Below are 25,601 nucleotides of genomic sequence, written 5' to 3'. Positions count from 1 at the left end.
GCAGTTCCATCACTTTGCCTAATGGTAAGATTGGCCCTGGAAGAGGCAAGGAACTGAGAAAAAAAGCACAAGGTCTAGTCTTCTCTAGAGGGTACCAGTTCACACTATAAGTCAGTATCTGTGAGGCTGTATGTTGATTATGCGAATGGTTGGCCATTGTTGTTGTTGTTTTAAACAACACTACATTTTTGCAGTATATGGAAAGCTAGCATGCCAGGAAAAGGTCTAGGTTGAAATACTACCTTTACATGTACAGGAATATAAGCTTAGCAGAGGGGAGCGTAGAATAGTGATTTATCCACTTGTAGCCGGAAGTGCTAGAACCCAAGGACTTCAGCTCCATATTTGAATAACATGACTCCAGATGGGCCCACATTTATACTGACTCTTTATAGGGCTTTATAACAGTTGTTGATGGAAAGGGAAAATATGCCTACAAGACATGAGCGGTGGCATCATAAAAGAGAATTTTTATCCCCCTGATTAAACATTTTTAATGAAGGAAAAGAGGGCTGGTGTTCTCATGTATGGACACTCCTCAGCATGAATAACCTTACCAACTCAGAAAAATGGGTCAGCCAAATTCAAGCTGCAGCCTTTAACTCTCTCCCACACAAAATGCTTTCTAAATTATTAATCCAAACCTGACAGTTGTCATTAGTACACAAGCCCATCATTTCTTTTAAAAAGGGTAACACACTTTGCTCCGGAACACTTGTTAAAACTAAGTTAATGTTCTGTAAACAATGTACGCTCTCAGCTGAAACGTTGTTTTTCTTTCTTCAGATTTACTTTTTTTTTCCTTCAAAAAAATCAGAGTATGAACAGAATTAAGATTTGGTTTCAGTCCAGCCTTGGCAGTTGGCACCTGCCTTTGTGGTAAGCCAAACCATCTGGGACTAAATAGCCTTGGACTCTGTGGAATTCCTACTCCTGATCTCATTTTGTGTCTGTGTGTCTGTGTGTTGGTTAAGAAGGATGCAATAGACTTGGCTTACGTTAGGCAACATGACAAATACCTAACATGGCTTTCAAACAATCATCAAATGTTGTATATACATTTCTTCTATTATTTGTTTAAGTTAAAGCTGCATATCTCATGTAGCTATCAAGGCAGAAATGTCGATAATGCTGTTATGAAATATCTGTCAAAGTGCTTTGGTCTTCTAAACAAAACCTATGCATACTTTCATCTGTCAAGCAGACTGTACTGCAGAAGGCCCAGATGTCTCAAAAGGAAGTAAACCAATGAAACAACACAAATAGTTATTGTATTTGTTCTCATCCTTGTCAGGAAAATTGTTTTCTAAGCAACTTTGTCTAAGAGAAACATGGCAAAGAGAAATGTGAGGACTATTCCCCTCAGAATTTACTCACAAAATGTTTATAATTCTATTTGATAGGTTTAGAAGGAAGACTGTAAGAAGAGATGTATATTTTGCGGCACACAAGATGTACTCTAGGTAGGTTCCCTTGTGGTGAGGTCATCCATCACCTGGGGTGGTGATCTCTCACCGCAACAGTTCTCCCTTTGCTCAGAATCTCCTGCATTGAAAGAGGTATGTATTTTAAATGACCTTTGAAGTGCCTTTCCAGTTGTTGTTTTTAATCGAAGTAAAGGAAAACCAGTTATGTTAACTGAGAAAATTTATGGGAGAACTGGATGAGGGCATATCCTGGAAAAGAACAAGACCTGCTGGCCAGCTGGAATATTGAACAGGAACACTGCACATGGCAACGTTTTGCCTCCATGGATGGAAGAGGCAGGAATGCTTCTGAATACCAGTTTCTGGAAACTATTGGAAGAGAGAGTGTTCTAGTGCTTGGGTCCTGCTTGAAGGTTTCCCACAGGCATCTGGGTGGCCACTGTGAGAACAGGATGATGGTCTAGATCAGAGGTAGGCAACCTAAGACCCGGGGGCCAGATGCAGCCCAATCGCCTTCTCAATCCGCCCGCGGATGGTCCGGGAATCAGCGTGTTTTTACATGAGTATAATGTGTCCTTTTATTTCAAATGCATCTCTGGGTTATTTGTGGGGCATAGGAATTTGTTCATTATTATTTTTTTCAAAATATAGTCTGGCCCACCACATGGTCTGAGGGATGGTGGAGCGGCCCACAGCTGAAAAAGGTTGCTGACCCCTGGTCTAGATGGACCATGGAACTGGTCCAGCAGGCTCTTCTTGCATTCTTAACATCTTGCTGTCGTTTCCTCATATTTTGAACCGTTTCCAGCGTAATGTTCTAGTTCCTTGCACATAGAAAATTAACTTGGTCCAAGGTGTGGTAGGCTGCTTCCCGTTTCACAAATATGCTCATTTTCTTCTTTTCTTCTTTTTAAATATATTTTATTGAGCTTCGTACAACCTAATTGGTACAATAAAAAGGAACAAAAACAAGACAAATACAGATGTATTGTGGAATATGCTCGTTTTCCATTGTTATTATGTCTACAGTGGTACCTCGGGTTAAGTATTTAATTCGTTCCCGAAGTCCGTTCTTAACCTGAAACTGTTCTTAACCTGAAGCACCACTTTAGCTAATGGGGCTTCCCGCTGCTGCCGTGCCGCTGGAGCACAATTTCAGTTCTCATCCTGAAGCTAAATTCTTAACCCGAGGTAATATTTCTGGGTTAGCGGAGTCTGTAACCTGAAGCGTATGTAACCTGAAGTGTATGTAACCCGAGGTACCACTGTATTCTGATCCTTATCTGCATTCTGAGGTGCTTTTGTCCATTCTACTACAGTGGTATCTTGGTACTCGAACAGTTTTTGCTCCCAAACAAATTGGCTTCCAAACGCTGCAAACCTGGAAGTAAGTGTTCCGGCTGGCAAATGTTTTTCAGAAGTTGAACGTGTGACGCGGCTTCTGTGGCTTTCAAGTGAGTGCAGGAAGCTCCTGCAGCCAATTGGAAGCTGCACCTTGGTTTTTGAATGGTTTGGGGAGTTGAATGGCGTCCTGGAACAGATTCAGTTTGAGAACCAAGGTACCACTGTACTTTGCTTTGCTATTTGATTGTACGCTGGCCAGGCCTGCATATTCTTAGGGTTTTTCTGAGCCTGGCTGAGATTTTGGATGCTGGTCTCTTCAGTGCTTTTTTCATAAAAAAATGTTTAGCATTGGGTCTCTTGCCATGCGTTGCATACCTGAGCAACCAGACCTTCACTCCCACCAGAATGAAATGGATATTCCGATAATTTCCCTAACTCTGAGAGTTCTTCTCTGTTTCTGTTCATTAATCTTTGCTATTTCAGTGGGGGTCACAGGGGAGGTGGTTACCAGCCTGCGTTATGAAATGTTAATTTAGAGTGGAGGCATCAATTATAACCTCTTATGTGTTTGTGTGTATGATTTTAATTTTTTTTTTAACATCTGAGGTTGCAAGGCTAGGAGCCTGTTAAACCTTCAGAATTCCCACAGAGTGTTAATGCTGGCAAGCCTTGGTTGCAATTAAGTGCCTGTGTGTCATTTTTGGTGTGTAACCTTGATTGTCTATTCACAGCTAACACTCAAGCCAATGAATAGCTCTTCTGATTGTATCCACTGCTTATTTTGAGTCCACTGAAGAGAAGCACAGAGTCTTTATCTCTGCTAAATATTTAAATGAGACAAATCAGCCATAACTGTCTTGGATGATTTTCATTTTCTGTTTTTGTATCCCAGTATGAACCACAACAGAATAGCTTTGATAATGATAATAGTGATGATGATGATGATGATGATAATACTAATAATAATACCATTTGATGTGGGTATTTTTTTATTCAAATTGTTCTATTGAAAAAGAGTTTTCTATCAGTGAAATAGTGTATGGTTCACACGCACCTCCAACTCTAGGGATGGAAGGGGTCTGTCAATTTCTGTTTTATCAGTTTCTTGGTTTTGCAGTCTTAAATTCAGTTCTCCACATTTTGGGGGGGGGGGGACCCTTATCAGCATTTTAGTGCCAAACTGACCTAATGAACACAATTTTAAGTGCAGTTTTGACTAATCTACACCTTTCCCCAAGCAATTCCGCCAAACGTAATACATTTTGGTATGCTGTTTTCACTGCTATCTTCATTTCGTCATAGACATCTAATACATCCATTTTGTAAACACTGCTCAATTGCAACTCCATTGCAACTCCATTGCAAAATTCAGATATGTGCAAATTTCAGAGGATCAAAGTTGTGCTTTGGTTCGCATATGGTTTTGGAAAGTGTGAATTTGATAGATCCGGCTTTCGATGCATACTGAATCTAATTTCTGCTCCCTTCCCACCGCTTCCCAGCAGTGACCCTGTCAAAACTGGTGCCTCTTCAAGAGCCCTTGAAGCACTGCCTAGTTTTGCTTGCAGCTGTTTATTGGAGAAGAGAAGATGAAAGGTAGACAGCCAGGACTGCTCGTCAGTATCCCAGAACTTTGAAGCCAGTTTAATGACTACATCCTGCACAACTATTCTCTTTATGTTGAGCCCAGGGGTTGAAAGGAGGAACGCTGGTGTCACACAGCTGCATGAACTGCACATGGAGCGCATGACAAGGTTTTCTTTCTCCGTTGTGTTGCATCAAGCACGCTGTTGACGTTCACTGAACAAAGGCTGTGTCTGTATGACCCTGTTTCAGAGGGACACGGTAGAATATGCACAGAGCAGCTGTTTATACCTGTTAAGGGTGCTGCTTTCACAGATGTCGTATAAAGGAGCAAATGCGGTAAATAGACTGCCGAAGCTTGAAAATAGTGAGCTACTAATTAGCTTTCAGAGGCCAAAGGAAAAGGGAGTGCTTTTCAAAGGACTTCTTTCAGTGTGTCTCATAGGCCAAATAATGTTCTAAGGGTGCATTTTCAGTGGCTATGAGTACTGGCTTGTGAATAATTGGAGCATAAGATATGCTTAGGCTGCAGATGATTTTCACTGATTGCCAACACGCATGCACAGTAGAAGTGGGGGGAGCTGCCCCAGTGATCCAGTTTGTGATGTGGACATTTGGTTCTTCCAAGCCTGTCATCCTCACTTTTTCAGGACACATTGACTAAGCACAGACCAAGAATGGGGAAGACATCTGTACAGATGCCCACTGATGCCTGAGCAGAACTCCCAGAAAACTCATCTTGAAATATTTTGTCTCATGTTGACAATGACAATGAGCCTTTGAAATGCTCACCCGTGTGGGAAATACAGTCTTGATAGAAAGTGTGGTTGCCAAGCTAACGCTAAAGAACTTTGAAATATGTTCCTACCAGGGAACAAGATAATGTAGCCAAGGCAGCAGGATTTAATTCCCCTCTCAGCTGAGTGGAGATTAAAGCCTTGTGCAAAAACGCCACTAATATAAGCATTTTTATGCAACCTTTCCTCCCAGTATATGCATTTCCACATACATTGCTTGGTTGGAGATAATTGTGCTTCAGTTCACATACTGGTTCGAGATGTATGGCTTAGGTTGTTTCTCATTAAAATGCAAACAAAATCAAATTAATTCCATCTCTGGTGATAGAATGCATGCTTTCTATGGAGGAGCTCCACAAGTCAGAGTAGACAAAAGTATGACATGTTATTAGGCAATTTTGTCAATTTCCCCAACACATCATTAGCTGACCAGGATGCTTAGATACTCAGTGTGATAGGCAGAGAGAACATCATAAAGGGATGACAATTTTTGGTGGCAGCTCTGAGCTTCTTGTAACAAGTAGCTCTACCCTAAGTGTTCAGGTATGGACAACATACTGGTGGCTGTTAACAGAAGAATGTAAACAAACCATTATAGCAAGCCTAAGTTGTTTTCCTTTGTTTTAACAGAAAAAGAACTTGAGTAATTGGAAATAAATAGCTGACCTGTCGTTTCTGTTTATTCCATGCCCTTAGTCTGAAATATTCACTCAGCACAGCAATTAAAATCTGCTGATAGGTCTTGCTGTCACTTCCATTTCGTTGATGTTGTTGCCTCAGAGTTTTATAGTTAATGAAAGGTACTCCTAAAAGTATACTGGTGGTAAAAAAAAATCATTACCAAAACTTATCTCAATAGTTATTGGTTTTGTATAATGATGTGCTAAAACTATTAATTTTGATATTTCAGTAAGCAAATTTGACTGATATTTTACACTTTAGTTTCTTTCCCAACAAACAGAAAAGGCGACTGCTTTAAGCTGATGATGTTATACTATTAGAATTTGTATTTGTTTCTTTTGGGAACACTATATTCACAATCAGAGGCATTTGAGTTCTGAATTTGTGCCACTGAATCAAGAGACCACCTGTTCTTTAAAATTGGTATACAGTCGTACCTTGGAAGCCGAATGGAATCTGTTCTGGAAGTCTGTTCGACTTCCAAAACATTTAGAAAGCAAGGCGTGGCTTCCGATTGGATGCAGGAAGCTCCTACAGCCAATCGGAAGCCACGGAAGCTGTGCTGGATGTTCAGGTTCCAAAGAACATTTGCAAACTGGAATACTCACTTCAGAGTTTGCGGCATTCGGGAACCAAAACGTTCATGTGGCAAGGCGTTCGGCTGCCAAGGTACTACTGTATCAGACCATAATGTCACAAATTACTGATTCATGTTTGGTACATCCTAACCTATGCAAGATTTAAGAACCTAAGCACTTAGGCTTCATAATGGGGCTGTAGATTTGATGGAGAAGCTACTTGCTAGTTTCGTTGGGAATATTCAATATGTTTTTACTTTAAACTACAGGTGAATATTTGGATGACACAATAAACAGTGTGAAGTGTATACTAAAAACACAAGTCATGTGTACAGTAAAAAATGCTGCACCAGCAATTTAAAATCCATTCCACACATTATATCAAAGTCATCTGGAAACCTCCCCCCCCCAACACTCATGTACACAAAATGGGTGAATTGGTAGGTCACAGATTTGTAGCTCCCTTCGCAAGCAAACACAGCCATGTAGAGCCACTTTTCATACGGTTGTGATATGTGTGTGGAATACCACACCTATATGGAGTGGACCACATCCCAGGAAAGAGGGTGCCAAGCCACATGATCTGCCTCACCCTTACAATATGTCCAAAGCATGTCTGTGATCTCCAAGGCATATTTGGGAATATTGCAGATTGTGAAAGTTCCTTCTAGATGCAGGGCATAGGAAAGAGGAAACTAAATCAGCAATTCCTCATCTTAGCACCCGGAATGGGGGAACTTTGTATGTGGAGGACCATATTCTCTCAGGGTAAATATCTCGGGTACTGCACTCTGAAGGGAAGGCAGTGAGAGCTAGATTTAGTGGTGGGTGGGGCCAAAGTCAAAGAGGATGAGGTCAGAGCAGCCTTATCTGCTTTTGGCTCTGCCCCAGCCTGCCCCTGACAGTGCAGCAGGGAGTGAACCACCAGTTTTCTTTCTGCCACCCCTTTTCCAACACACCATTCTTTCTCTAATAGTCTCTCTCTACCTTCCCTACTGGTACGTGGGTGGTGCTGTGGGTAAATCCTCAGCGCCTAGGGCTTGCCGATCGCATGGTCGGCAGTTCGAATCCCTGCGGCGGGGTGAGCTCCTGTCTGCGGTCCCAGCTCCTGCCCACCTAGCAGTTCGAAAACACCCCTAAAAGTGCAAGTAGATAAATAGGTACCGCTTTCTAGCAGGAAGGTAAACGGCGTTTCCGTGTGCTGTGCTGGTGCCAGCTCACCAGAGCAGCTTCGTCACGCTGGCCACGTGACCCAGAAGTGTCTCCGGACAGCGCTGGCCCCCGGCCTCTTAAGTGAGATGGGCGCACAACCCTAGAGTCGGACATGACTGGCCCGTATGGGCAGGGGTACCTTTACCTTTACCTTTTACCTTCCCTACCAGAAAATCCACCCCACTTAGAAAAAGTCCTGTTTGCACAAAAGGAGTGGGGGTGGGGCTTTTTTCTAAACCTAATTACTGCACCCAGAAGATGAATGTGATTTTAGGGGGTTGTGGTGTATGGGGAGGGGAGGTTTAAGTCTTCCCTTCTCAGTTGCCACCTCAACACCCACCTACCCACTCTGCATGACAACTAGACTTAGAAAAAAATGGGGAAATGGCATAAAATAAGGCAGCTTCCCCAAATCCTAAAATAATTTGTTATAATTTTTTTACCAGGGGGGTCTATGAGTTTTCGAACTTAGGTCCTAAAGAAAAACGCATTGCTTGAAAGCTATGTACAACTTTATTGACTGTAGTGGCTGACCTCTTGCAGCTTCACAACTTATGATGAACTCCAGCCAAGTGTGTGAACTTTTTGCACTGAAATGTTCTGTGTTTGGTGGGTAACCCTGAAGTTCTGGTATGGAAATTAGTCTGAGTGGCTCATTCTCTTCACGATTGTTGCCCACTTGATGTTAGATGGGCACAAGCAATGGACATCCCTTCACTTGTTACAGCTGTGGGCAAAGGAGGCTGAGGCGAGTATTTCTCCTGCTTTTTGAGTGTGGCATAAACAAAGATCATACATGCCAAGAAAGCTATTTTGCAAGAGAGGAGCTGTGGGCAGGGGACAGACGGCGAGCTGGATTTGTTTTGCATTTTTGTGGCTTTGTGGGTGGTATGGCAGATGGGCATGTATGTGTGAGGAAAGGGGCAGAGGGGGAAAGGAAATGACCTAAAAGAGGAGGAAAGAGCATGCGAGCATCTTCTCCCTGTGAAATGTTCAAAAATATCTCTGCATGTAATACCAGTGGGTTGTTTCTAGACTCCAGACACTGGAGCTTCAGCTGTTTCTATTTAATGCTCAGTGACTGTAATCCTGAAAAGTCAGGGCACGTTTTACATTTTCATTCTCCATCAGTGACTCACTGAATTTTTTAAAGGCTCTCTTGTGAAGTGAACAGCACTGAACAACAATCTGGAACTTCTTTAGAGGAGCCTTAGGCTCAAGGCGGCTATCCAGGACTACAGCTTCCGGCTGCGATCCTCAAAAGCACAAACAAATATCTGGAAACAGTTTTGACTCCGACCCTACTCTACAAATGCAAAGCACAGCTTCTTTTATCCATAGGCTTCTTTTATCCCCTACCCACAGCTCCCCCTCCACCTTTGGAATATTTACCAACTAACTTGGCTTAAACCCGCCTATTGGAACAAAGAGAATCCATATTGCTCATGTCAAGAGACTCTGTTTTAATTCGGCTTGGGTTAGGAAACTGTGGAAAGAATGAGGGTGCAATAAGAGTCAATGTGCAACAAGAATTCACAAGAGCAGTTCTTCAGCCATCAATGCCTCTAGAGAATCCTGATCTCCATTCTGTCAATAGCAATGGGTCAGGTGCCATGAAGTTCGTTAGTGCCACCATTGCTTGGATGAGGGAATTGCAAGCATGTCAAGTTCGGAGACTTAACCCCATAGACAAGAATCCTCCTGCCCTTAGGAATCAGGTGATTCTGGAGAGCCCATCCCACTCCACTGGCTTCCGCAAAGCCCCAGGCTTATTTCATTTCCTTGCCTCTGTAGCTTGATTTTCTGCTTCCCTCCACTTCATGTACATGCTACCTTTCAAGTTGCTGATGGATAAACATTGCTAGAATTTAAGATTATGCCACTTAACACCATGCAGTGGGCAATCAAGTGAGAGGCACAATATTTCCAGTGATATCCATTCCTAGATTCATTGCAGGAAGAGGCTAGATTTTTCCAGGGATACTTGGCACTCTCCTAAAGAACATACCATGCTTATTGTTTTAGCTAAATAGTCTTCCATGGGACCAGAGTCTGGTTTGTGTGCTTGGCCATCTGAAGGTGCCATATGTGCTGTGGGGCAGGGAAGTCACATGGGGTGTCCATCATTTTCATCCTGTGCTTATGAGCTTTCCAGAAGCATCTGGGTGGTCACTGCAAGAAACAGAATGTAGGGTTTGATGGAAAACCTTGCAGTAGCTATACAGATCAATGACAATTGTGAGGATCAGATTAATTTAATTTATTCCTGATGTTCAAAATTCAATTGCTTTTGTAGCTAAAACTGCACCATTCATCTACCAAAGAGTAGAATTTGTAGACTAGTAAAAGCAAATTGCAGAAGTACAATATCTTTAGGGGGGAACCCTCCGGCAAACCAGGCCAAAGGAAGTTGAGCATGCTAAGGGACAATAGAATGCTGACTGGCTGTTGTTGCTGGAGGACAGGCAGAAAACCAACAGGAAGAGCAAACAGCGTGTTTTGTCACAGTACCCACTTAAAAATATATATACTATTCTCACTTGACAAATTGGCAACATGAATGCTAAAATAGCTACCTAATCTTAAATTGATACCTCAGTATTTCATAATGATTGATATGGTGTCTTGGTTCATGGGCATGATTCCAGCCTCATCAGCTTGAGGTAAAAAAGCTCAACAGTTTTACCTGTTGTGTAGGTATTTAATCCTCTTGATGGGCTACCTATTGAAAATGTTCTAGGGTATGAGGACGCATCCCCAGATTATGAGAAAGCTGTTTTTTATTTTTCTGAGTGCACCCTTATCCTTCTCCCCTCTCTCACACGCAAACACAGAGAGAACTCTGTCATTTTTCGTTGGAAACCAACTAGAATTCTCCTGCTGTGTGACCTGTCTCTCCCCATTAAATGGATGACATGAAGGGCACCTTTATCATATTTATGATATGTGGAAATCACCTGAGTGATTCCCCCTTTCCTCCACTTCTTGATATGACAAGTTTTGGAAGATCATCTCTCAGAAAGTCATGGTATTAATGGACTCTCTGGGAGGTTTTCTTTTTTTAATGTTTTGCAGTTGCTTTGCTGCTGGTACAGTAGAGAGGACTGTGTGTGTTTAAGCATACATGTATTTGAGAGGAATGGCTGCAGAATTAGCAGCCACTTCATTGTAACCCATTTCCATCTCCAGACTGCTCTCTGGCAAGTAAGCATAGGGTGTTTGCACTGGTAGGACGCCCATTTCTGTCTGATGATAAAAACTAGTTTTGATGGCAATCTCTTGGATGACGCTGCGTCTCTGCAGCAAGTTGATAAATGCTATGACTGATGAAAGCAAGCAAGGATTTAGCTAGAGGACATTCCTGAATTTTGATTTTATAAAAATCCAACCAGCTTTTGGTATAATTATCTGGAGCAAGTAAAACGCAATAAATAACAATGACAGTCCAATTCTTAAAGCTTTACAGGTAGTAACTATTCAAAAGTTTAGGGAATATCTGAAATCACAGCTATATTAATCTGCTTACCTGTTCCTGGTGTGCAATTTTCTGTTCCATCTTTACCTCATGGGGGGGGGGGAATCAGATTGTGTTTGGCCCAGATGAAGAGGAGCATTCATTCCATCCTCCAATCCTCCTTTTGCAGAGGCTCAGAGGAACATAACACCAACATTCCTGATATCAAAGAACATAGACTGGAAAGCTCCTCTCAGCCATAAACACTTACACCAAGAGAACTGCTCATTTCCAACATATGGTGTCCCACAAGTCACAGGCTTTGGAAAATATGCAAGGGCCAAATTCTACCTTACTAATATGGAGAGTAAATGAAGTTGAACGGAGGTGGCAGGGAAAGGTCAACCATATCTCTGTGGGTCACAAAACTAGTTTTCTCACCACAGACCCTCCAAGTGTCCTTATTTTCCAGGGACAGTCCCAGATTTACAGAAGCTGTTACAGTTGCTGATTTGATCCTGTAATGTCCCGCTTTTCCTTAGGATGTCCCTATTTTCATCAGAGAAATGATGGAAGGTATGGAGTTATCTGTCTCCTGAGCCATCTGAAATGGCTGAAATTGTTATTGTTATTAAATAGGAATACCATATTTTCATCAGAGAAATGTTGGCGAGTATGTCATCACAAACCCTATTTTTTCATTCTTATCTCAAAACACTTCCTAATGGTCAATTTCTGACACGCATTTGCATACACCACCATTCACCCGGTTTCCGAATATTTCAAATAGCACTTCCAGCTGACACTCTCTCCTCAGGATCTACTGCTCACATGAGCAGTTCACCATAAATGAACACAAAGCTTGCTTTGCTCCTTGCTTACACACCATATCAGCATGCAGTTTCTCCCTTGGAGTTAGCAGTTCTTACCTACTATACAGTAACTGACAGGACAATTCAAGGGGCCTTGAACAGATACCAACCCAGGGGTACTTACACTGCTGCAAGGGCCATTGGAACATCCCAAAAGTTATCTCTCTATTCCATGTGCTTCCAAAACTTGTCCTGCCAAAATTGGTACCTGTCAAAACTGGTATACACTTTCTAAGAATAGTGGTACGGGAACAAAGGTGGAGACAATCAGCTCCAAATTCACTTTTACAAATGTTGGATAATGGTGATAAAAATGACATTTCCTATCTCATCATGCTGTCCTAATTCCAGTTTCGTTTCTGCTTGCAAAACCTCTACAGTACTAGGGGAAAAATATGTCCAAATGGTCTAACAGAATAACAGATGCCTGGCATTGGTTTAAAATGAAATGTCAGTTTTTAAAGTCTGCGGGCCAGATTTTTTTCCCTAATCAAGCCCTACTGAAATGTATGGGAGAGGCACAGCTCCTACTCCTCTTGAATCAATCGCTGCTCATCAATAAAGCACATTAAGTAAGCACAGTCAGTGGAATGCTAGTGGATTGGGCCCATTTGAGCTCACTGTTTAAATAAAATAGGAGCAGCCAGTGGTGATCTAATGCCACAGTTTGATGGCTGGGGGAGGGGGGAGTTCCAAACGTTCTATTCCTTCGTGTTCCCTTCCCTTTCCCTCCAAATAAATTGAAGAGCAGGTTTAGCTGTCAGATCACGGTTGTCACCGATAAAGTAAAATGATATGGGAGCCACTGAGCCTTGCTGAAAAGTGGAGACTAACCATCAGGATTACTCTAGTGTGGTAAAATGTATTTATCTTCCCACCATTTCCTGTTCTCGCCTGGCTAGCCAACAAACCGCCCCCCCAGCCCACCCCCTGCTGATTTTTCTGACGATCTGTTTGGCTTACTCCATAAGAGCATCAGCCTATACTGAAATCTGAAAGTTAAATATAGGCATTTCCATTCTGACTCCCTCCGCCCCCGTTCAGCCCTTTGAAATGCACAGGCCTGTTTTGTCCGACTTTCCTTTAATTCATGCAGAACATGCCTTGGAAATTTCGGGCTTCTGTCCACAGAACAGCGATTCTGTGCCAGAGGGAGCCTCTGGCCATTCCCAGACATTGTTTATGACCAGAGTTCAAAGGGAACTCAGCCAGCTGTCTTAGCTGTTTGTGCCATTTATCTCCCTTGCCCCCCATTTGATTTTTCACATTTTCCACTCCTTTTGAGAAACACATCCTTCAGGCATCCTGCTACGCAAGCCCTGTCCTCAACTCAGCTTCCTCTCCTAGCAAGCGTTTCCCCCTCCCCACCTCCATGTGACAAATGGAAGCCATCAAGCCTTTCAAGTATGTGAGGCTGTCGGCCAAACTTGAGACTCACATATTTCATTTCCTTTGGGTGCATTGTGCTGTCCTCGGACCCTCGAAAAGGGAATCCCTCTGGGAAAATGTGCCTTGGCACGGGCTGGTTGCCCCGAAGCACACTGTAGTCTGTGTTCCATAAAAAAAATATCCAGCATTCATCATGTTTATTCACTTTTATGTCATTCCAGGCAAACATTGTTGGCCTTGGGTTTCACCACCTCCAAAAGAAGCATCTTTATCTTTTCAAGCCTGAGGGAAGCGAAGGGTAAAAATAGACAGCGTTCACATAGCACACATCCAAATGTTCAAATCATTTCGTACATGTTATTCTAGGAATTCTCACAACGGCAGTGTAAAGTAGGCCAGTTTTATTATTGTCATCATTTTGCTAACGGGGGCGAGGGAGGCTGAAGCTGAGATACAATGAATTGCTTTTGCCTACTGATGTCATGGCTTTGAACATGGGATGTAACACTATAATGCTACTATGTACTTGCCACCTCAGCTGATATGGAGGTGTTGCTCAAATTATTTCAGTTTCATCAGTCATCCTCATCATCAGTGCTTTTTTCTGGGGGTACTCAGTACCGGCACCTCTTTCCCCCCCAAAAAGCTTAAAAGTGTGGCACATAACTGTAACAACATCCCAACCCTTTTTTTAAAAAATGGGAAGCAGAATGCTAAATCCTTATTTATTTTTCAGATGTATTCCGCTCCACAAAAGGAATAAATAAAAAGGAAGGGTGTCCCAATTGTTAAAGCACAAATAGTTTAAACGAAAACAGCAGCAGAAAAAAAAGCAGCAAAAAAAAAGGAGACACCACAAAGAATAGTACCAGCAACCATCACACCATCACACTAATAGCAGGAGAATCCAAAGCTTTAAAAAGGAAAATGGTTTCCATTAGTGGTGGAACACAAATAAAGAGGAAAGTAACCTAACGCCCAGGGGCAAGGAGTTGCAAATGCCCTCCTGTGTGCTTTTAGCAGTCCTGCGTCACAAAGATTCAATTTACAGGTAGGTAGCCGTGTTGGGCTGCAGTAGTCAAAACAATATTAAAAAAAATCCTTCCAGTAGCACCTTAGAGACCAACTAAGTTTGTTCTTGGTATGAGCTTTCATGTGCATGCACACATCTTCAGATACACTGAAACAGAAGCCACCAGACCCTAATATATAGTGAGAGGGTGGGGAGTGGTATTACAAAAGAATTTCAGAAATAGACTGGAAAGAGAAGTTGCTGAATTGCAACTTATTACCAAACTTAAAACCATGGAGAGACCTGGTCTGAATAGAGACACTGGATTCTTATCTCATTATACATGATAAAGCTATTTTTAGGCATCTCACCCCTTGCTTTTTCCTATAAGACCAATTGCAGTCATCAACAGGCGTCAACAGGTTTACCACACCTAAGCCAATCACCCATTCCCACCACCCTTCTGAGTAATACCCCTCCCCACCCTCTCACTATATATAAGGTTATGGTGACTTCTGTTTCAGTGTATCTGAAGAAGTGTGCATGCACACAAAAGCTCATACCAATAACAAACTTAGTTGGTCTCTAAGGTGCTACTGGAAGGATTTTTTTTTAATACAAAGATTCAAGTAAGAGGTCTTTCAGGGAGCTTGTTCAGGACTTTATATGTACCAGCCAGTACCTTGAATGGCACTCAGGAATGGACTGGGAGTCAGTGCAGATCCCAGAACTATTGTTGTTTAGTCGTTTAGTCGTGTCTGACTCTTCGTGACCCCATGGACCAGAGCACGCCAGGCACTCCTGTCTTCCACTGCCTCCCGCAGTTTGGTCAAACTCATGCTGGTAGCTTCGAGAACACTATCCAACCATCTTGTCCTCTGTCATCCCCTTCTTCTTGTGCCCTCCATCTTTCCCAACATCGGGGTAGTTCCCAGAACTATACCCAAGTCAGTATTTTAGCAGCAGCCAGTTGAAGTGTCTGTGTAGTTTTTCAAGGGCAGCACCACACAGAGAGTATTACAGTACTCGGGTAAAATGTAACTAATGCATATAGGACCATGACGTATTCTGACCACACTAGAAATGGGTGCAATGTGTTCACCTGATACTAGTGGGATCCGGCAAGGAAATTATTTGTTTGTTGATGTTTGTTTATTTGTATAGATACAAATATTCCACCTTTTTCTCCTTAGGGAGGCCCCACCCCAGCAGCTAACAAACTATTTTTTAAAATAAATAAATAAATAAATAAATATTAAATTAAAATGATCAAACTATTGGGCCAGATGGAAGAAGCCAAAGTCAACAAATCCTCTCCTCTCTGCCACTTCCCCTGCCTGTAGGCTCTGTGAAAGAGAAATGTTATGCTGGAAAAAGTAAATAAATACCTGACTAACGAAGAAACCTTAAGCTATTAACATTGATACTATGGGGAAGATGGTGTTGCACTGAAAGTCCACTTAGTTCTTGCTAACAAAATGAAATTTTGCTAAGATTGCGATCCTAAGGGTGTGTACAGTGTGGGAAGAGACAAAGACTGCTTTTGTATTTTCAGATTTTTGTTAAAGCTTTTCATAATGAAGTAAACACTGTTGAACTTATCCAGATCCAAAGTCCTGCAAAGTTCCTGCAGTATGTTATGGGAATGGGGGCAGCTTTGGATTCAGCCATTTTCTGGTCTTGCCCCAACAGGCCCAAGCTGCTTCCATAAGCCACCTTGGTCTTACCAATGTTGGTAGGGCCTGGCGCTTGGATGCTTCTGCAATTGCAGGGAGACAGGATCTGACATCAGAGCTCCCTTTCCAACATTAAATCTTTGTTTCATAAAATTTGAGAGAGAGTGCCAATATATCCCATGGCTGCTAGAGAGCACGGGATTGCCTAAGTCTCTAAAAGCTATATGGGAATTAGGTGGATAGGTAGTGAATTCTGGCTATATTTCTCCATCTAAGAAGTGAAGAGTGTTTATAGAAGCTATGAGAAATAAGAACTGGCTTGGCTTGGTTATAAAGCTAGGGCAGCTCTATCAGGAGAGGGAAATGCTTTAACTACCTCCCCCATTGATAAACTGATTAAAGCAAATATGTGAATCGTCTTAAGTGTTCTAAATCTCTGGACTAATATTTTGGGTTTATGATTACAAAGCCAAATAGGGCTTTGCTATCAAACCTAGATGTGGGTCAAAAGTTTACAAAGGTGGGCAGTTGACTGTTGAGGGTGGGAGATCTCTCTGGCTTGGTGTTCTTCTCCTGGCATATTCCAGCTTGTGGTGGCTAAGCCTCAAAATGATGTTCATGACCTTCCTCTTAATGGGGTGTTATGGGTTGGCTCCCATTTGTTTTTTAATATACATCCATCTCAGTTTTATGCAAATGCATTCACAAACTTGGGAGGAGGCATTTTGGGCCATTTGTAAATTTGGCACCCAGCACTGGTTTATAAATGTTGTACCCAACAGAGATATCAGAGTAAAGCTCATTCTCCCTGGGGTCTCTTCTCCCTTCCTGTTTCAGCCCTTCACATTACTTAAAAAGTCATTCTTGGCTGTTAGGGAATTCTCCAGAATGGTTCCACCCACACAAGGGGCTCTCTGAATCCCACCCACATTTATGCTTCATTGCTTCCTGATCCAGAAAGCACATAATCTCCATGGGTGTCCCTGTAGGAATGAAAATGAAATGGCTTCTCATACACCAGTTAGAAAATGGACTTTGGAACACAGCCCACACAGCCTACTTCTGTTTTATGATCCTGATATACATCTTTTGTTGCAAAAGAAATGTTTTGGGAAAGGTTAAAGGATTAAGGGAATTGAGTATTCTTTACGCTACAGGAACTTACATAATCACAGTGTGCTTGCTAAGAAAATAATGCCTGATTTTTTGTTTGTTTGTTTGGAACTGCTGTGCCAAATCATCTGTTCTTGAGATAGGGGATAATAGTATTTGAAGGAATCTTTGATCCAAGTGGGAATCTATTGGATCACAAGGAGATATGAATATCCAACCCATAAGCATACTGATTTTATCTGGTAGTCTAAACATTGCTAAGGATCTTGGCAGTTTTAGCCTACAGCTCAAAATCAGCTCAAAAGAGGAAGAGTTTTTAAAGTTGCAACACTATACACTTCTACTTACTTGTGTTGTATATAGGCTGCACTGCAGGGGCTGGCAGAAAAACACATACATCAGGATCTACTAGTAGATTCCTGGGTGATTTGCTGTAGATTGACAAGGATTATGGGCATCTCCAGACTGCAGTGTTTTGGGGGAGAGAATGCTCCAACATGCCATTGATGCAATAATAGTGCATGAGTGCTAGATTTATACTGAATCAAGCACACTTCATTCCACTTCAGTAGTTGTTCTGTGATGCTTCCCCAATGTTATTACATTATTGTTGTCTGGAAGGGCAATCTGGCACTCTAGTGCAACAAAAGAGGGACCCGCCCCCCCCTTTCGGAACATTTGTGGTGTAAAAATTTACAGGATTTCAGCAGGAAGCTATGGTACATGTATTGACTGGAAATTAAGCAGGGTGATCATCACACTCGGCTTGTCACCTCCCCAGAGTTAACAAGTTTTTTAAAAAAATAAATAAATAACTTATTACCTGCCCTTCACCCTAAGGTCCCAGTGTGTGTTAAACCATTAAAAACAATATCAAAAACAATATAATGTTGACAAAGAATACCTACATGGATCCGAGTTGACCAGACAATGTGCATGTTCATAGTTAACAACTCAGTTCTGTGCAGAAGTCCTGTTGACTTCAATGGCTTAGTTCTAGGATTGCGGCCTAAGTGTTGCAGAGACCAGATCTTTCTATCTGCCTCTGTTCATCCATGGCACTCACAATGTTACAATTATTACATAGTATCCAAGAGCTAAGCTTATGTGGTTTGACAGGAAACGTCAGGCGATAAGCACCTTGCCTGCATTCTGAAACGTGGTCTATTTTGTGTCAGTAAACGTCAGTGTAATTGAAATGGCAGTGATCAATGTCCATAGTTTTTACAACTCTTCTTTAAACACGTAAGTGTTTCCTGTTCTTCCTCCTAATCATGCCCAGGAGATCTATAAGTGTTTCCTATTATTGCATTCCCCTCCCCTCACTTCCTTCTCTCATCTCAGTCCAAATTGTCTCAGCTGAAGTAAGCAGGCTATATTTATGTAAAGCTCTTGTGTGTTGGTTTATCTTCCTGCCTTGTTCAAAGGCTTACACTGCAATGTATATATGGTACAGCATAAACTGGCCTGTTGCTGGCTTGTTCTGCTCAGAGTTCCCATCCCCCAGCTGCTTTTGCAGAAAAAAAGATGGTGGGGCATTTTTGAGTGGGAAAAATCACTGGAAGGGAAAGAGTTAAGCACTCCCACATTCATTGTTTCAATTTGCAGCTTTCATGGGTACCTTCCATTTTTTTTAAAAAAAAGTCCGGGCACATACTCCTTCAACCCCACGCCCTCAGAGCTCCCTCACCCCCACAGTTCACTCAAAATTCCCCTTCCTCACGGTTCACCCCAAAAGCCCCACCCACCCATTCCCTCAACGCTCATCCTCATCCCAAGATCCTGCTGCCACTCACAGAGGAGAGGGAAATGAAGAGGAGAACATCTTTCTCCCCCTTGTCTTGCACCACCAACAGAAGGAATTTTTGATGGGGCAAAGGGAAGACTTTCTCTTCTGCAGAACCCTCTTCTCTTAGAGTGGCTGCTGCAGCAGAATTTTGGGATTGGGGCGAGCCGTGAGAGGATGGGAGGGGCAGGTTTAGGGCAAACTGTGGGTGGCAGCAACAAAGATGGGGTACATTGGGAAGGCCCGCTCACTCACTGCCCGGGACTGCCCATCCATTTGCTTCCTGTGCTGTATTGTCTGCTTGTTTGGACCCTGGGCTTCCTTTGGCCTGTTGGGTGTGCATGGAAGTGGGCAGGCAGGTGGCCACAGGAGAGACAGGGAGAATGTGGAAATGCCTGTCTGCCTGCTCACTCACTCACTCCACACATTTGTGCCACACTGCTGTTTGCAAGGCATGACTTTTTTCTTACCAAATAGAGATGTCTATTTTGACTGCAATTGTGTATTTACATGCAGACAACCGATGAGTCTGGGGGAGGATAGCAATCTTCTGGATGTAACTAAAATATCTATTTGTCAGGACATAGGAAAATGCCTTATACCACTTTGGTCCAGGCAGTTCAGTACTGTCTACTATGCTGCCTGGTAGAGGTTGTTCAACATTTCAGGACATTACAACAGGGCATTACTAGCCCTACCTGACAATGTCAAGAATCAAAACCTGGGACCTTTTGGTTGCAAAGCAGATGCCCGGCCGCTGAGCTCAACAACCAAAACCGAAAGTGGCATTTGTTTAATGCATGCATGCATATTTCAGCCAGAAGGAGGCTGTCAGCAGCCACGTTTAATAGTCCAAGCTAGGCGGGGTTTTTTTGTTGTCAGGGAAGTTAGGTTGGATTAAATGGGAATGACCGGAGGAAAAATAAGAGCAACATGGCTGCATCTTCTATACAGTATAGATGAACAAAGCTCATAAAGAAAAGAGGTTTTGAAGGCTGTGAAAAATAATTGAATTCCAGTCCAACAGAAGGATCGTATGGCAAGAAGATAAGAGGCAACTAGGCAGAGTACCAGTCAAATATTTTTTTTAAAAAATAAATCCCCTTTTTGCCTCATGTGTTGAGGCTAGAAACTGAAAAGATAAGCAAGACACTGACAAAATTCTGGCTGCCCTCTATATATCTTCAGCGAAGTTGTGCATTGCCCAATTTCATGTGGAGTGTATACATGTCAGCACTGATGCTGCTGCCGAAGGAAATGGTAGGCATTCATTCTTTTCAGTTGGATTGAAGCAGATAACAATCCCTGCTCTCTGTAACATGATAACCGTGAAGGATTATTTGGTGCTGCTCAGATGGGAACAGTACTGTCTAAAGCGTGAGGTAAGTGCTCATTCATATGAACATTTATGCTCTGCTGCTCAGCTGGAAAGCATCCATATTAAGCTAACAATCTATAAAGTCCAACACAAAGGGAAAAAGGGATAGGATGGAAATATAAAAGCAAATGAAGCCAGGCTCGCGCGCACGCGTGTGTGTGTCCAAGCTGTGCAGCTGTCATCTTACACCTTGTAAGATGTTGGGGTCCCCCCTACCTTGAGCATTTCACTGGGCCCACTTCAAGGCAGGCTGCTGAAATTTCTCCAGTAGCAATACATTCCATGGAAAATCAGAGATGTCAGCAAGAATCTAGTTTGCCAGATTTTAAAGGCACCTCAGATTTATTTATCCATATCCTGCTGTTGATCAATTTGAAGTTTGTTTTCTAAAAAATATTTTTCCTCATATTATTATCTTCTGTGATCTTGTCCACCAATAATATTTGTTATGTCAGCTTCGATCAACAGCATGCAAAGCGGAAAATGGTCCTGGAGACAACTTGCAAATGCTTCTGCCTCTTATTTTGGTCAACTGATATAGGGTGTCCCATCCTGCTTCGCACCTCTGATGATACAACAAAGTCTATAGTTCTTGGTATCGTGCCATTTAATACAGAAGAGCCTGCCAAAGCATGACTTATGCTCAAACCTTCTGACAGAATGGCCCTGTCTTTTGAACTCAGATATTCCTGCAACTAAACAAACAAGTTGTCTTTCCTATGGAGAGGCTGACTTTTACTGTACTTTGGAACTGCAGCTGAAAATGGCCATGAATTGGTCTACTTGGCTTCAAATATGTATTTCCCATAGAAGTGGGTTAGCCTTCCCCACCTGTTCAACCCATAAATAGCTGGGGACAATCACCTTGCTGATTACGAAAGATTACCAGGGATTTATTTTGGAATCTAAATTGAGACTGTTTAAAAATCTCCAGGCCCTGGTCTGCAGCAACCACACCATCACCTTCCATTATTAGACCTCAGACTTGCCATGCCTCAAATCTTACAGAGGACATGACAGGTTTGTGGCTTGAATGCTGCTGTGGCATGTGCAGTATGTCAAGAACAGCTTGGCTTCATCATGGGGAAGACAACTCCAAGATGCTCAGTTGCCTGAGATTTGCAGTGCAAAGGATACTGCACAGTCTGAAGTCTTCAGGATGTTTAGACATTGAACAAGTGAGGCTGGGCATTTGGAAATGGAATATTATCAGACACATGGCAAAACCAGTGATTTGTTTCTAAAATACAAGGAGTAAGCTACCCATTATCGTTTCTGGACTGAGAGCTGTCCTATAATCATGTGGTATGAAGGGATGGAGAAGAAATTCATTTCAGTTCATATTTAAAGGCAAACTTACTGAATTTGGGCTTCCCCCCAAAAATATGTGAACTGAAACACAGCCATTTTTTGAAGTGTGAACTTTTCCGAACTTTGTAATGCAGTTCTCCAGGCAAGTAATGTGTGCAAAAATGCATTTGCTAAGGTAAAAATGTGCTTATATCTATATCTATGTATCTACACACCCACAGACACATGCACATGTGCGCACACACACCTTATATTAGGAAACATTGCATTCAAACATGGGTATATTAGGAGAAATGAGGAGTTTCTTCACACCAACTGATGTGGAAATATGGAGAACTGAATTTCAGGTTGGAAAAATTAGAAATGGAGAGAAACTGAAATTGGCATTTCCCCCCATCCCTAGTGGAGCAACTGATGAATGCAACTAGCACTTATTTAGAACCACATATTTATTATTAGCTGATTCCTGATGTTGCATATATTAAAAAAAAAAGACCCACAAGACCACATAAATAGGGGAAATATCATTTTCTATGGGTCCTTTGCTTTTCTATGAAGAGCCTTGGAAAACTGGATTTCCCAGGCCTCCTTGCAACTGTTGCAGAATTCCAGGAGCAATTCTAGGAGAATAGGCCAAAGAAAACAATGGAGAGAGGGAGGAAGAGCATTGAGAGGTAGGGAAGGAAGCAATGGAGCAGGAGATCTTGCTGCTCTTTATTTACTTCCAATTAAGTTTGGGCAAGGAGAGTGTTAGTTAGCAGTGCTGGTGGCAGTGGCAAGTGAATCCAATATGAGGTAATGCAGAATACTGTAGTGTGGCTCTATCTTTTATTGGGGTGAGACATTTCACACTATGTGGGTGTGTTTGCATTGTATTTTGAGCATCTCCAGTTTGAACATGGCCTCCACCACTATCTTATGGTGCAAATTGGTTTAAAATGTTTCCAGAGCCTTTTAAGGAAAATGGACAGGTGATGCTCATTGTTTGGAAAGTAGATGGTGATGGTAGAGTTTGAGAACAATCTGTGCTACGGACTGATGATGAGTGAACACATTAGCTTAATGGAATTATTTTCATACTGTATGCTATATATGTAAGAATTAACAGATTTCTTAATAGAAAAAAGCCTTTGGGTGGTTACAGCACTGGCTGCAAGAGGGAGGCAGATGGTTAGCATAATCCTTGCTGCTCAAAACAATTAAGTTTAACAAAGATCCCAGTTAATTAGCAATACTTCCAATGTAATACTGCTGGATCAAGCAGGGCGCGGGGGGGGGGGGATAAGGAAGCAAGAGCAGCATCGAAATCCTCCAAAAATGAAGCTTATGCAGGCAGTACTTAGGACAATCCAAACCCAACATCCATCGGGATGCGTGAGTTTGGAATAGGGAAGTCTTGGACTGTCCCAGCTGAGCTAAAGTTATGCCAGCATAACTCCAGCATCCTGGCTCAGCCAGTGATACCCTTCATCCGAACACAGCTGGAGCTTAGTTGACTTATCTAGGGCTTAGCTGGCATAACTTAAGCTTGGTGGCATGGGGGTATGATGGGGGCAGGATGGGAGCATGGAGAACCCAGTAACCTAGTAACCCAGAAAAATCTACACTGGCGAAAAGGGTGGGTTAAGTGAAAGACGATTTTCAAGGCTTGTTTCCCATCTGCCGACTCAGCTGGCAATAACCCCATGCCCAAATGGAATCTGGAATAGGGGTAAATTACACTGGCTTAATTTAAGATGGAATAAATTCAGCTGGCTTCCTGTACTTAGAGTTGCTGAGTTAGCATCCCTTTTATTGCACCAGGCAATTTGCGCGTCGAGGTCCCTAAGACACCCCCCCAAGAAAAACACAATTGACACTTAATTTTTGTTTAAGGTTTTTGGCATAATTTTGGTCACAACTTTATTCAAATACAGCAATGCGAGTGGTTGCTTAGGCATTGGTAGCACTAACTGCCCCCGCACGGGGACAGCTCTGACATTCGCACCCCCCGCGAAGTCAGGAAGGGTAAGTCACCTGGGGAGAGAGACGGGACTGGGAACCATGCCTCACCTCTCCCCAGCATGCTCCCAGGGGCTTGCGTGGCCCTAGCCCCTTGCCAGGGGGTTTCAGACAAAAGCATGGGGGAGCCCCTGGGTTCCTTTAACGGTAAAACCCTTCAGCAGCAGCAGCAGCAGCATTTTGGAGGGGCAGGCACAGCCGAATCCATACCCCTCCACCAGCAGCAGCATTTTGGGGGGCAGGCACAGCCGAATCCATACCCCCCAGCAACCAATTCCAGACCAATGCCTAACCGCCAACTGAGCACTGAAGCTCACCGCCAAACCACTCACAAATACAACCCTTCCTTCAATCCCAAAACAACCGCATCCAACCAGGTGTCGTTCCCCATAGGGGAAAGATGCACCCCATCTGCCCTAAAGAGGGCAACAGCCTTGAAGGAAATAGCAGGGTGCAATATCACAGAACCACTGTTATTTTATTTTATTTATTTATATATATATAATTTTATTTTATTTATTGTATTTTATTTTATTTTCCACCGCCTTATTAACATGCTTTCTGGCCTGCTCGGTCGTAGTTTGTCTAGGCATTGGTTCCGACTATCTGCACCTGACCTCAGCAGGGCAGCACTGACGACTGGGCCCCACCATATCGTCAGTACAAGCAAACATCGTGGGGGAGCAATGAACCAGGATCAGACTCAAGTGCACCCCAAAGCTCCAGGGACCCTTGCGTGGCCCTACCCCTCGAAAGGGGTCGACAAAGCATGGCGAATCCTTGGATTCCTTTAAAGGATTACCTTTGCGCATTGGAGGGGACAGGTGCTCCGACCCCCCCTCCAGACTACCTTGAATCAATGCCTTAAATTATTTTGAGTCCAGGGAGAGCTGCCATCAACTCATCCAAGTCCTCCTGCATGCAGGAACGCAAACTTATGCTGTAAGAAGACGGCAAGTCATTCTCGTCCAGCTGCACCACTAGCACTGCGGGAGGACCTGTACAGGTCACACTCAACTGCACCAAAGGAAGGAACTCCTCCCAAAGCATTCCCCATCTGGACACCCAGTATATGCTCACTTGGGCAGGAAGACTGAGATGGCGCCCCAGTCCAGACTTGTCAGCGCGCTTGCCAGCCCAGTGTACAATGCTTTATTTATTTATTTATTTATTATTTATTTATTTATTTTACTTTATTTTATTTTATTTATTTTCCACCGCCTTATTAACATGCTTTCTGGCCTGCTCAACCGCCAATCTAAATGTGCACAGCTGCTCCTATGAAAAAAGGAAATAACAGACAGGCATCAGCACAGACATCATGGGTGACACTTCCTGATGTAACCCTTGTCAGCATCAGACTTCCAATGACCAGTATTCACAATCCTGTCTACTGACAGGCCCCCAGTGTGCAGCCTTTGCAGCAGCCCTATTCGGAAGGAATGAGGCGTGTTCAGCGGTAGGCAAGCCGCAGGCCATAATAACTGGTGCACGACGTAAGCACATCTGCTGCTCCAGAGAAGCGGACACGGAGCAATGGATCCAAACTACAAGAAAGAAGATTCCACCTAAACATTAGGAAGAACTTCCTGACAGCAAGAGCTGTTCGACAGTGGAATTTGCTGCCAAGGAGTGTGGTAGAGTCTCCTTCTTTGGAGGTCTTTAAGCAGAGGCTTGACAACCATATGTCAGGAGTGCTCTGATGGTGTTTCCTGCTTGGCAGGGGGTTGGACTCGATGGCCCTTGTGGTCTCTTCCAACTCTATGATTCTATGATTCTATTGATGCCTGGCTAACGGGAACCCATTTTCATGCACTAGGAGCAGGCCAGCCCCCAGGGGAATGAAAAGCCAAATATTTCTGGTATCCATAACTGGGCAAGGGCCCTCCTCACCTGTGAGGGGAAGCCTGATGGTGGTACTCCTGCCCACTAGATCTGTTTTAGAGTTCCCCACTCTAATGACCAGCTCCAAAGCAGATAGCTTAC

Source organism: Podarcis pityusensis (assembly GCF_964106645.2).
Source record: "Podarcis pityusensis genome assembly, chromosome: 3".
NCBI classification, from domain to species: domain Eukaryota; kingdom Metazoa; phylum Chordata; class Lepidosauria; order Squamata; family Lacertidae; genus Podarcis; species Podarcis pityusensis.
Note: the sequence above shows the minus strand (reverse complement) of the source record.